The following is a 14,214-nucleotide window of genomic DNA, read 5'->3' on the forward strand; positions in this document are numbered from 1 at the left end:
AATGTTTTTTTTTTTTAATAAATAAGGGAGAGTACAATGGAATTCAGAAAACAAAGGAAAAACTATTTGGATCGCGTGCCATACATCTGGTTAGAGTGAATATTGATGACCTGGTGCATAAATGTCCAGATATACTCATCCTCTCAAATTTTGACTTTGTATATATTTCTGTAAAAATGAAGTAACTATAAGAATGGCAGACCTATAATGCCATCTTTTCCGGTCTCTTCAGTAAGCTTAGCTGTGAAGGCTCCCTATCACATGTCGATAGTTTTGTCCTGAGGAAAGGGGATCTGGACATTAAATCTCCTTTGAAAAATTGTTGATATAGGCTAATTTGTATCAAGGTTTTCACTTCCAATATTACAAAAAATAGTTTGAATAATAGGGCAAATTTTGGTTTTTAATCAGATTAAATTAGAAAAACAAATCTGTTATTCCTAGTGAAATTAAAAGCCAGCGTTAAGAATCTCAACAGATAGAATTATCGTAAATATATTGAGGTCATGCCCCCTAAGCCCCTCTCCTTGTTCTAAGCTAAGTTTTAACTTTATTTTTATCACAAAACACTTTCTCACAACTCAATTTTTCACAACTCAATTTTTTTAAACTTTTAGACTTTCTCACAACTCAATTTTTTTAAACAATGAAAAACTTTAACGTAAAGAGTGAGGCGTTGAGGAAGGGACAACCCCTTTCATATATGGAATAGTTTCTGTTCGTTTTAAGTTTCAACGTCGTTCCTTACGTTAAGTTAAAAAAAAAACTTGTTTTTTTGTTTAATTTATAAAAAGCACATAGATATGAGAAATAGCTTGTGATTAAGCCATTAAAAATCTCTTTATTATGTTATATTAGCCCGCTAGACCTGTTGAAAAAAAATAATAAATAAATGAGAGACAGATAAGGTCTACCGATGCAAAAAAGTGATTTTTCGTACTGTTCAGGAAGGGGGACTGTAACTTCCCTGTACAAGGTTTTGACCATGTTGATTCTAATTGTACACTTTTCATTTTGATTTGACGCCACTTTCGAGGGTTGTGAGGTTTTTTTACGAAATCAACATAAATTTTTTTCGCAATTAACTTTTACTTTTAATACGAACCAAAATAATAGTTAAGGTTCCTCTGTCAGTGTCAGATAGGAATTTTTTCACTGGGCAGTTTTTTTCCAAAACGCGTTTTTTAACTTTTGGTTACTATGGGCTGTGGTTCGCTCTTTACTAGGTTGCAGCTGCCACTGCAACCATGATATCTTGCCGGGACATGCTTTAAAAAAATGAGCCTAGAAAATGACTGAAAAAAACAATAGCGGATACCGATAGTCCCGATACAACACATGCGATACCAATGCACACGATAACGATCCGCGCGATATCGATACGCCCGATAACACATACAGCCCTTCCCCAGGGACTATGAAGGGCCATATAATTATCAAAACCATATATATTGGACCTTTGAACTATGTTATACAAAATGGTTAATAATCTCAAAATTTTTATAGGACTAGTTGGGAGAGGGGGCCTGTGGAGAGGGGGGGGCAATTTTCCCTCCAATCTTTTTGGTCACTTAAAAAGAGTACTTAAAAATTTAAATCCCTTTCGAAGGAGCTATTACACACCTCTCTATGATGCTCTGGCCACTCCCTAGCCCTGGTAGAAAAAAAAATAAAGAAAAAAGGGGAGAGATGAGTGCTACCCACGCAAAAAAGTCATTTTCCTTGGTGTTCAAGGTGGCGGATTGTAATTATCCTACAAAAGGTTTTGGAGCATGCTGATTCCAATGGCGACAAAAATGGCGTCAATATTGACGCAATTCTTAAGGGGTTTCGGGCTCTTTTTCGAAATTACCATAAATGTCTTTTCAATAAACTTTTACTTCTAAGATTAACCGAAACAATAGTTACCATTCCTGATTCAGAAATTCATTCCTGATGAATTTTTCCTCATTAGACAGTTTTTTTTGAAAACACGTTTTTCAACTTTTGGTTACTATGGGGTGTGGTTCGCTCTTTACTAGGTTGTTGCTACCACTGCAACCATAATTACGATACTAGTAATACTAGTAACCCAGTAACACTCGTAACACACCAACTACCCCACGATTTGGTTCGAGGCTGGGTGATTCTTGAGCTGTTCCAGAAAGCTTTCAGCTATATGAAATTCTAGAACTTTGGGGGGGGGGGGGAGTGCAGGTGCAAAAACCTGAAAACCCGGTTCCTGGGAATAATCTTAGAAGACCATTTTATATATGACTTTGGCATATAAATAAAACAGTGAGTCCCCACACCTGATAATAGTAGGGTCACCCAACCCCCTGTGGAAGTGGACCAACAGGAGCCTACATGATTTTGTCAATTCAATCCCTCTCCCTCTCATTTCAAATGCTCAGGCCCAATGCAAAGTGCACCTACCGTGCCTGTGAAAACCTATTGTCACCGTTATACCAATAGTTGTAATTGACATTTTTTTCTTCTTTGAATTAGTTATTGCACTTCTATGAGTCCTTTTTTAGGTATTTGGTACACTTGCGTGGATATAGGCTTATATTGCAATTTTGGCAAACAGAATATATTCTTGTATCAGCTCTTGAGGAGGGAAAATTTGTTCGTGTCTTCCACACCTAAGATACTCTTAATAGTACATCTAAATGGAAAAATAGGTACTAATGCTAATAGGCAGGATTTATGTAAATATACTCAAGTTAACCATCGAAACTTGAATATGGGTAGTTTTCGATCAAAAATGACAAAATGTATTTAAAACGAGAACTAAACAAATTTTGCATGCGTTTTTGATGTTTTTCTGTGTACCCCCCCCCCCCCAAAAAAAACATTGAGTAAAATCCCCTCCGGAAAAATCCTGGGTACGGCCTTGCCTACAGCAAAAGATTAGCGTCAACTATGACACGAAGCATTACTTATTAAACCAACACCCTTGAAAAATTAGTGCTAATAGATATTCTAAATCATCAAATACGATGTAGCCTTGCGGTTAGAATCCAAAATAATAGGCGATATCTACCATAATCAAAGAGAAGAAATAAACAAAATTTAGCTAAAGAAGAAAAAAATTTGAAAAAAAATCAGCTACAATTCACGTTAAGCTGTTTAGCACTATACTGCAATCAAAAATCCAAAAGCACAAAGCAGCATGGAAAATAGCGTAGAAGAGCTTACCACCTTCACATTCATCAACATCTTCAGTACAGTGTGTTCCTTTGTATCCTCTCAGACGATCGCATGAATAAGTGCCATCTACGGGGTATGTCATACATTCAGCAGCAGGGGACAAGGGTTAGATGCACAGCCATCATCAAGATGACATAATAATCCGGTTTTGCCTGGTGCACACTGACAGTAAAATATTCCAGCGCGGTCATAGCAAGTGGCACCATTAAAACAAGCTGCTCCAGAACAATAATCGATATTTTCACCACAATCGGCTCCTGTCCAACCATTCACACAAATGCAAGAATATCCACCGTGTTTATTAGCGCAGCTTGCACCGTTCAGACAGAAAGAAGGGCGAAAAGCACACTCATCGATGTCTTCACTGCAAAACTCCCCAGTAAAGGCTGGTGGACATGTACAGATAAAGCCATTGGCACCATGTAAACATGTTGCACCGTTTCGGCATAGATTTCCCGGACAGTCGTCAATATTGATCTCGCGGTTTGTACCAGTAAACCCTATCGAAGATACGTTTATTAAAAAAATTTATGAAACGCAGCACGAAATTATGACACTTGCACATCTACTATTTAAGATGAAATCAGTTTTTTTTAAATTAAATCAGCATTTTTTTTTTGCTTCAGTCAAAAAAAAATAATTCATAATTTTGTAAGGGATTTTTTTTTTCTAAAGGGAGGATATTTCCTTTTTATCCCTTTTTAAAAGCATAACATTTAACAGGATAACATAACTGAAAGATGAAGGAGAGATACATAAGAATAAAAACACAATACAGAATGTAGAAGAATATATAAACAAGGCGCTAAAAAAAACAACTGTTGTTGTTTTTTTTAACTTGACTTTAAATTAATTTACGCTTATAGGCCTACTTATACTGAAAACGAGGGATCTGACATCTTCCTCTGCTTTCCCTCTCAACCAAACACTAAACTGTATTAGTTAATTTTTTTATTTCATCGTTTTCAGTTTTTTGCAAGGAAGCCCCCCCCCCCCCAGAGAGTCCTCGGTAAAAGATAAAGAGGTGACCCATTTTTGAGCCGAAATCAAACAGTTCGTGGTAACGAACTGTAAGTAAGGAGCAACCCGGCTCAATAGTAACCGAAACTCTAAAAAACAGAGTTGTGATGCCAATAGATATGTCAAATAAATCAGATTTTTATACTAATTTCAAATATATAAATTTTATCAAGTTTAGTCTTACCCATAAAAAGTTATGCGCCTGAGAAAATTTGCCTTACTTTCAAAAAAAGGGGAAAACACCCCCTAAAAGTCGTAAAACTTTAGTGAAAATCCCACCATCGGATTCAGCGTATCAGAGAACCCTACTGTAGAGGTTTCAAGCTCCTATCTGCAAAAATGTAAAATTTTGTAATTTTTGTCAGAAAGAGATCGTGGATGCGTGATTTTTTTTTTTTTTCAAGGGTGATCGTATCGATCCATTAGTCCTAGAATATCGTAAAAGGATTCATTTGAACGGACATTGAAAGTTCTAGTGCCCTTTTTAAGTGACCAGAAAAATTGGAGGGCAACTTGGCCCCCTACCAAGCTCATTTTTTTCCGAAGTCAGCCCCTTAAAATTTTGAGATAGCCACTTTGTTTAGCATAGTCTTTTGCATATACATATACGCAATAAAAAAAAAAAACAATAAAAATAACAAGCGATACGGCTCAATAGTAATTAACACTTTAAAAAACGGAATTTTTATGTCAATAAATGTATCTAAAGAATTGGCTTATAATGCTGATTCTAAATATTTAAGTTTAATTATGTTTAGTATTACTTATAAAATGCTACGAGAATGAGAAAATTTTCCTGATTTTTGAAAGAGTGGGAAAACATCCCCTACAAGTGAAAGAATTTTAATGAAAATCATACCAGCAGATTCAGCGTATCAGAGAACCGTAATATAGAATTTTCAAGGTCCTATCTTCAAAAATGTGGAAATATTGTATTTTTTTGCCAGAAGAAAGATCACGGGTGTATATATTTGTGTCTTTTGTTTTGTTTTTTTTCCCAGGGGTGATCGTATCAATCCAGTAGCCCTAGAATATTGTGAGAGGGCTCATTCGAACGGAAATTAAAAGTTCTAGTGCCCTTTTTAAGTGACCAAAAAAATTTGAGGGCAACTTGGCCCTTCCCACGCTCATTATTTTCCCGAAGTTACCCAATCAAAATTTTGCGATAGCCTTTTTGTTCAGCATGGTCAAAAATTTAATGAATATGTCTTTGAGGATGACTGAATCCCCTTCGCTAACTTTTTTTTTACCTTTTTTTTATTTTAAGGAATATCAGTAGGCCTATAGGTACACTAAACTGACAATCCACCATCATCTTTTTTTTGGTAAAGCCTAAGTTATGTTCTGGTCGTTAGAAGGCATGGGGTTTGTCAGCCCTAGTGATGTTAATTTTTACTCGTTTTGAGTTTGAGTTGGCCATTTTTTATAGTTTCTGTTCGTTTTGAGTTTCATTTAATTGTTGATAGTGATTTAGTTGTAAGAGCAACAATAATACAAATATATGACACCGTCATTCAGCAAGGGGGAAGGGAGGGGCTGGTGCCCCCCCCCCCCTTCCCTATGGACACCCATTTCATGACTAGGGTTATCCCCTTCTAATTTGTGAGTACCACGGTTCCATTGTAGTTGAACCCCCGTGTAACTGAACCCCTGTAACTGAACCCCCGTGCAACTGAACCCCTGTATAACCGAACCTCCGTGCAACTGAACCCCCTTACAACTAAACTCCCGTGCCGCTGCCATTTTGAAAATCTGCATGCACATAGTGTCTTTTGATTTAGTTCAAGTTCCACCTCAAATACCTCATTCTGTCAAATTTTCAACTTGATATGCGTAGCCTTAATAGTGCTAGTTTAATAGTTGCAGAGGTCGTAGTACGACCAGTAAAATTGATAAGAATGTTGAATTAGTAGTAGTAGTAGCAATATTAATAGCGGTAACAGCAGGTAGATACACCAGAAGTTTCATCTTGATAGGCAAGGCTGTTCCAAAAAAAATTGCTGATACACTTGTATCAGCAACCTGAATGTTATTGCAAGTTACCAATTGTAAAAATTTTAGGTTTTTATAGAAGGGATGATCGTAAAAACTTTGAAGGAGGCTCATTCGATTGGAAATTGAGAGTTTAAGTTCAATTTCGAAGAATCAAAGGTAATCACAGGACAATCAGCCTTTCCCTATTAACCGACTTCCTTTCCCCCATAAACATCCGATCAAAATAAAAATAAACATTTTGTTTAAAATTGTCTTAAGATCAAATAACCATGCCTTTAGGGCTAACAACCCCACAAGTAGTATCTGGGGCAAGGGCTGTAAGTCAAGCTAGTTGCTCATTGCTAACACATAAGGTTTTTGTAGAAAACATTTTGTATGAACTTTGGGGGGGGGGGCTCATTCGATTGGAAATGAAAATTTCCAGTGCAATTTTTCAGAGTTAAAAGCGATCGGAAAGCTTCCACCCCACGCTATTTTTCCCCAAATACATCCGATCTAAATTTTGGGACGGCAATTTTATTTAAACATTTTAAAGGTTAAATAACTATACCATAGTTAAATAACTATGGTTCATAACCCCATTGTGTTTTGCCCAATGTAAGTACGGTGGTTGAGTTGCACGAAGGGTTCAGTTGCACAAGGGTTCAGTTGCACGGGGGTTCAGTTGCATGGAGGTACAGTTGCACGGTGGTTCGGTTATACGGGGGTTGGGTTGCACGGGGGTTCAGTTACACGGGGGTTTAGTTAAATGGGGTTGAGTTGCACGGGGGTTGAGTTGCACGAGTGTTGAGTTAAAGGGGGGTAAGTTGCATGAGGGTTCAGTATCACGGGGGTTCAGTTGCACGGGGGTTCGGTTATACGGGGGTTCAGTTGAACGGTGGTTCGGTTATACGGGGGTTCAGTTACAGGGTGATTCAGTTACATGGGTTCAGTTACACTGGGGTTCAGTTACACGCACAAAGGGGACCACACCCAATATTTCATCACCATTCCTTAAAAATAAAAGTACGTACGTAGTGCGTCAACCATCCCAATAAAAATAATATAGACGCATAATACCCTGACACCTTTTTTATGACCATTTACTTCCACTTCCGGCTTCTAGATGCTAGACTCATGAAATCCGTGAAATTTTATCGAAACGTCGATAAGAAACTTAGCATTCTGAATGTTTTGGAATCACAACGAAATTAGCAAAGCAGACAGGGTGAGTTTTTTACTTCCGTCAGCAACAGTTACAACGAGTCAAACACAAAAGTAAAGAATAACACCGTTTTTTGTTAGTTTCTTCGTTACTTTAGAAATACATTTGCGCTATAGCTTTGCACATTAGGGGGGGGGAGGTAAGCATAGCACGCCTGCATGCAAAATGTGTTTGGTACGACTGTTCTGCACATCAGATAGGTAGACAAATAAGTATTTTCCAGGGAGGACGGTATTTTTCGGGGGGGGGGGGGATTTCCATGGGGATATTTTCAGCGGGGGTATTTTCCGCTAGGGTATTTTGTTCAGTGTAAAGTATTTAGAACATCAATTCGAGAAGCTTTTCCGGGTGTCTCATTTCTTAGTTATTTGGCCATTTATGTGTCAGCGAGAGTGGTCCAGGGGGGGGGGGACTCTTGGGACTAAAGCTAGTCGTGGGAAAGGGCTCGTTCCCAGGCATGGTCAAACAACCAATAGCTGGAACGTCCGTTCCAGGAAAGTTATATTCTTGGTTCATTTAACTAAATAGAGGTTTACATCACCATAGTCGAAAGTTTAATAAATATTTTTTTGAGAATGAATCAATCCCCCACAGTTCCCAGGGGATGGGCTGCGAGCTATGAACTTTGCCCATTGTTTACATATAGCATTGATTATTGGGAAGTATGCAGCCCTTAATTTACCAGCAAATTAAGGGCTTAGCGATGGGCACTCCCCTCTCCGGGTTACTGGCGAATATTTATGTGGAACATATTGAAAATTGGGCATTAGATTCGTATTTTTTGAAACATATCTTTTGGGGAGGGTACATGGATGACGTAATTTCACTCTGGAACTATGGGGAAAATGAGCTTAAGGTTTTTTTAGATCAATTTAATACATACGATAGAAATTTACAGTTTACTTTAGAAATCGAAATCGCAAATAAAATCCCATTCCTAGATGTGTTAGTTATTCGTAGCTTTGATAAACTAAATTTTACTATTTATAGAAAACCAACACAAAATAATATATATTTATATTTTACATCAAACCCCCCCCCCCCCAAGTTAAAATAGCAGTCGTAATATCCCTCGTTGATCGTGCCCTAAACATTTTTTCTGATTCCCACATCACAGCAGAATTAAACTTTATCAAGGACATACTTTTTGGAAATGGGTATCCTATGTTATTTATTCATAATGTAATTAACTGTAGACTGAAAAGACATTCCGTAAAATTAATGATAGTTTACCAAGTGACATGTCTGACAAGCCCTTAAATATAATTTACCTCCCCTATATCCCAAAAAATCACTACAAATCTTAAAAAAGTTTGCACAAAAATAATCTGTATGTAGTATTCACAAATAATTTTAGAATCATAAATTTTCTAAATTCTGGTAAAGATAAAACCCCAGTTACTCGCCAAAGAGGGGTCTATCAAATACCATGCGATTGTGGCAGAATTTAGAAAAGCGCATACAACAGCATAAAGATGATATTGTCAAAGCTTTAAATTCTAATATTTCCACTGTTTCATCTGATTCTGCATTAGGCAGCCATATTTTTGAAAACCCTAACCACAATATACTTTTTGATGAATCCACCCTTATTAGCAATGACCTGGGCATAAAGCAGGTAGTCCGAGAATCAATTGAAATCAGACTTAAGATTAATAATAATATTTCCTTAAATAGGGACCTGTGGGAATATACACTAAATGCTCTATACACAAATTTAATTAAAAATGATCTTACAAAATATTTTAAAAAACCGATAGACATTAACACAGAACCGGTCACAAAAGGACCTTTGAGGTTAGCTGCCAAAAAAGCTGGATTAGCAATAAGAACGTGTTTTTAATTTATTTTTCATTCATTTCATTGAATCGTCTTGTTTTACCTTACTTTTTATCAGTCCTGGTTGAACTTCGCTGAATTAATGATGCTAGGACTGTTTTGAAAAAATTCTCACTTTTTTGATTTTATTGGTCGCATTTTGTTGTGAGTCTTTTTTCTTTTATATATTTTTGTCTTGCTGAGGACGGCCCTTGGATATAGGGCCGAAATATGCATTAAAATTATCTCCACTGTCTTACAAAAAGATTTCCCTTTTGTTCTTCGTACTTTTGTTGTAAGTATGCAGACGTTTCCAGGAGGGATTTTTTCTGGGGGGGGGGTCGAAGGAGGAGGCTACATGGGAGGATCTTTCAATGGAGGATGTTTCCTTGGGGGAAGGGACATTTCTACGAAGAGAGCATCGGATTTCCCAGCATTATTTGAAAAACGATCAGAAATTAAATAAAAAACAAGTTTTTTCAACTGAAAGTAAGGAGTAACATTAAGACTTAAAACGAACAGAAATTATTACGTATAAGAGGGGGTTCACCCCCTAGTCAATACCTCGCGCTTTACGCTAATTTCTTATGTACTTTCAAGAACTATCTAGTCTAATTAAACAGGCATTGTTATTCAAGGATTTGTGATTCGAGCAAAATTTGAACTTTAGCATAATATTTGAACCCACAATACACGAGTAACAAAACTCCTTCTCTCTACAGAAATTCAAAAATAAAACTAAAATAAAATTATCAAATTTGGAAAGCCTTTTTTTCACGGGGTAAAAGTATTTAGACAGTTTGAAGTCAGAAAACAATTCTTTCTAGGTCTATAGCGACTTAAAAATTACAGAAGAATAGAGATGTATCTGGAAATTTTGTTAACTAAAAAAAAGTATATATATATATATATATAGCCGTTCCTGGGGGGGGGGGCAAAACTGGGTTAGCTTTCTTGTACGCCGTAGCTGTGGGAGGGGGCACCGCAGTTTGGGTATCGTCTACTCTGATCAAATTTTTTACTTTTATTTGGCTCTTTCTGCTTATATTTGAGTTTGATAAGAAGTGCTGTAAATAATTTTCCCCTAACACCACCAAAGTGTTGCCAGGTTGTGCTATTTCCCACCAATAGGGCTATAAATTTTCACCTTCGTGGGACGAGCTACTAAAAACCGGCAAGGCGGATATGTGGAATCTCGCTACTTTTGGGGTAGAAATTTCATTCGCTTACCCCCCCCCCCCCCCCAAAAAAAAAATTATGTTTGAAAATTATACCTATTTGGTCGTTTGCCTTTTTTTGTAGATTTGAAACACAATATAATTACAATTTATCTTGACTCATGGGCACCAATTGGCAATTTTTTTTGGGGGGGGGGGGCTTACCTGGTCTTACCGGCACTTCCATTGCTGTATAATTAAATCTCAAGACAAAATATCAAAGGCAGCGTAGTGCTGCTTATGATATTAGCGATGTGGGCATAATATAATGTTTTGTTTTTTAGACCAAGGCACTTCTTATAAAATTCAACTAAAAAAACAAGTTTTTTTTAACTGAAAGAAGGAGTGACATTAAAACTTAAAACGAACAGACTTAATTCCGTATATGAATGGGGCTGTCCCCTCCTCAACGCCTCGCTCTTTACGCTAAAGTTTTTTATTCTTTAAAAAAAAAAGTTGTGAGATAGAGTCAACCTTTAGCGCAAAGAGCAAGGCGTACTTGGGATACCACCAGATGGCTAATTTGACAGTGTATATATATACAAATCTTTGAATTAGCCAACCAACCACCAGCATTTTAAGCCTTGGAGTCCAGCTGCACATAAGGAAACATATTAAGAAAACAATTCTTACTCTATAATATGCAGAATAATCCTAGTTACACATTTTGAAGGGGGAGGTGGATGTTTAGCCATCTGGCCATGTTTAGCTACATTTTAGCCATGTGGTGAATGTCCTACCTTATTCGTAAGTCAATAATATGAACAAGGAAAAATTTTCATCGGAGGAGGGATTTTGAATTGAAAGTTAAGTATTTTCCAGTAGTTATTTTTGCATGACTTGTGACCACATGAGAAGGACAAAGCTATAAGATTAAGGAAACAGAATGTAAAAAGGGAGCCTTGACATTTATCTAGTAACAAAGCGTAAGAATTTTCTGGAAGTGAGGGAGATATTTTAATAAAATTAAAAGCCAGACAGTAACTATATCAAAATAATACCTCATTTTGTTCATGCAGTTTTTCACACAGGTCATCACAATAGGTTTTCTATTCTGTTACTGACCCATTAAATTTTATAACATTAAGCGTGCAACCGATTGAAATGACTGTCCCTAAATTTGGGTTAAGGTTTGAAATTCGAGAATATGATAGATAGGGAAAATCGTCCGTATCAAATGTGTGTCTTTTCTGGGGCATACGCTTACAAACCTTCTTAAACTTTTTGGTGCCATATGTTTTAGCTTAATAGTGATGATTGTTTGCCTAAATTGTTATTCTTCTTGATTTGTTTTTTTAATTTGGCACCCGCTACTGCCAAAAGTTGTAGAAAATCATATAGAAGCCTTTTCAACACAAATGGATTGGTGGTTTTTTTCTTAGTTTTTAAGACACTTCTGGTGTGTAATTTCCTCTTTTTCCCGATCCTTAGCACTTTTCAACAAAACTATAAAAAAATACTAAAATAAAAGTTTCAAATTTAGAAACCTTATTTCCCACGGGGGGAGGGTCTTTTCCAAGGAGGGGGTATTTTCTGCGGGAGTACTTTCCGAAGGAGGGGGAGGGGTATATTTCCCGATGGAGGGCATTTTTTGGGGGTTACACCTCCCCCCCAATTAACTATATTCATTTATGTTATTTACTGTGTTCATGACCGTTTAATTAAATTTAAAATACAGTTTTTTTTTTATCAACTTAATATCCAGAATAATTTTACGAAATATATTTTGCATGTAGACTCATTATGATTACCCTGACCCCCTAATGTGCCAATCTATAGAGCAAATTTATTTGTAAAGTAACGAAGAAACTAACAAAAAAAACAGGTGTGTTCTCGAATATCACACAGCTTAAACTTGAGTGAGTGGCGCATAATACACAAGTACAAAAATTCAATCCTCCTACGGAAATTAAAAAAAATAAAACTCAAATAAAATTCTCAAATTTGGAAAGCCTTGTTTTCCACGGGGGGTATTTTTCGGGGGGATGGGGGTTCTGCGGGGGGGTATTTTACGGCAGGGTATTTTTCGCGGGGGGGGGGAGTTCTGTGGGAGGATTTTCCGGGGGGGGGGGTTTCTGCAGGGGCCATTTCCCCCGACTGAACGAACAGAAATTACAATAATTAACCGAGTCAAACTCAAAACAAGTAGAAATTAAGACAAGTTGGGCGCAAAACCCCTATGCCTTCCCCAGACCAAAACAAAGTATCACTTTACTGAAAAAATATAAATTTTTTACTTTTATAACTATGTCAGTAACACTGCATAGAAAAAAAGTTTAAACTGCGTGTAACAAAATGGCTATCTAAAAATTTGATTGGATATGTTTGGGGAAGGGGTGTTAGTTGCCTTCCAATCGCTTTCGACTATTAAACAGGGAACTAGCCATTTCAATATCCAATCGAATGAGCTCTTTTTGAATTTTCTACGACGACGCGTTCTATAAAACCTTATACGCCCCCAGGGCATAACTTACAACCCTTGCCCTGAGAGCTGAGGGGGTGTCCTCCTCAAATACAAAATTTCTATCTGGAAATCCATGACACTGAAAAAAATGGCTATCTATAAATTTTGATTGGATGTCTTTGGGGAAAAGGTGGGCGAGAGAGGGGAGCTAGTTGCCCTCAAATCACTTTCGACTATTAAAAGGGCACTAGACCTTTGAATTTCCAATCGAATGAGCCCTTTTTCAAGTTTCTGCGACAAATATTTGAATACAAAATTGTTTGGCCCCAGGGCATAACTTATAACCCATGCCCTGAAGACTGTGGGGGGAGTGTCCAGCTCAAAGGTAGAATTTCCTGATTTTTAACTTCGTGGAAAAAAATGGCTATCACAAAATTTTGATTGGATGTGTTTGGGGAAATGGGGGGCATGAGAGGGGTGTTAGTTGCCCTCCAATCACTTTCGACTATTAAAAAACGGCACTAGCCCTTTGAATTTCCAATCGAATGAGCCTTTTTTGAAGTTTCCACGACAACGCCTTCTATAAAAACCTTATATGCTCCCAGGGCATAACTTACAACCCTTGCCCTGAAAGCTCTTGGGGAGTGTCCTCCTCAAAAACAAAATTTCAATCTGGAAATCAACTACGATGAACAAAATGGCTATCTCAAAATTTTGATTGAATGTCTTTCGGGAAATGGTGACCGTGGAAGGGGTGTTTGTTGCCTTCCAATCACTTTCGACTATTAAAAAGGGCACAAACCACTCCAATTTCCAATTGAATGAGCCCCTTTCGAAGTTTCTAAGACAACTTCTTCAATACGAAGTGCCCTTCTCTAAAGCAAAAAAATAACAAATGATACATTGTGCCAACATCGTTCTTGTATGTTCTGAGGGAATAAGTTAAAACCCTTGCCCTGAAGGTTTTGGGGGTGTCCTCCTCAAAAATATATTTTTCATTTGGAAATCAACTACGCTGAACAAAATGACTATCTCAAAATTTTGATTGGATTTTTTGGGGGGATGATGGGCGTAGGGGAGGAGGGGCTAGTTACCCTCCAATCACTTTTGACTATTAAAAAGGGCACTAGCCCTTCGAATTTCCAAACGAATGAGCCTTTTTTGAACTTTTTGCGACAACACCTTATATAATAATCTTATATGCCCCCAGGGTATAACTTATAACCCTTGCCCTGAAGGCTGTAGGGAGTTTCCTCCTCAAAAACATAATTTCTATCTGAAAATCAACTACGCTGAACAAATTGGCTATCTCAAAATTTTGATTGGATGTGTTTCGGGAAATGGTGAGCGTGAAAAGGGTGTTT

At 37.2% G+C, this 14,214-nt stretch overlaps 1 pseudogene; it reads right to left on the reverse strand.

The window, feature by feature from the left end:
- Positions 1 to 202: 202 nt before the first annotated feature.
- LOC148956880 (uncharacterized) lies at positions 203 to 10,633 on the reverse strand (annotated as a pseudogene).
- Between the last annotated feature and the right edge of the window lie 3,581 nt (positions 10,634 to 14,214).

Source organism: Artemia sp. Qi Xiang Cuo, chromosome 1, assembly GCF_049724085.1.
Source record: "Artemia sp. Qi Xiang Cuo chromosome 1, ASM4972408v1, whole genome shotgun sequence".
Lineage (NCBI taxonomy): Eukaryota > Metazoa > Arthropoda > Branchiopoda > Anostraca > Artemiidae > Artemia > Artemia sp. Qi Xiang Cuo.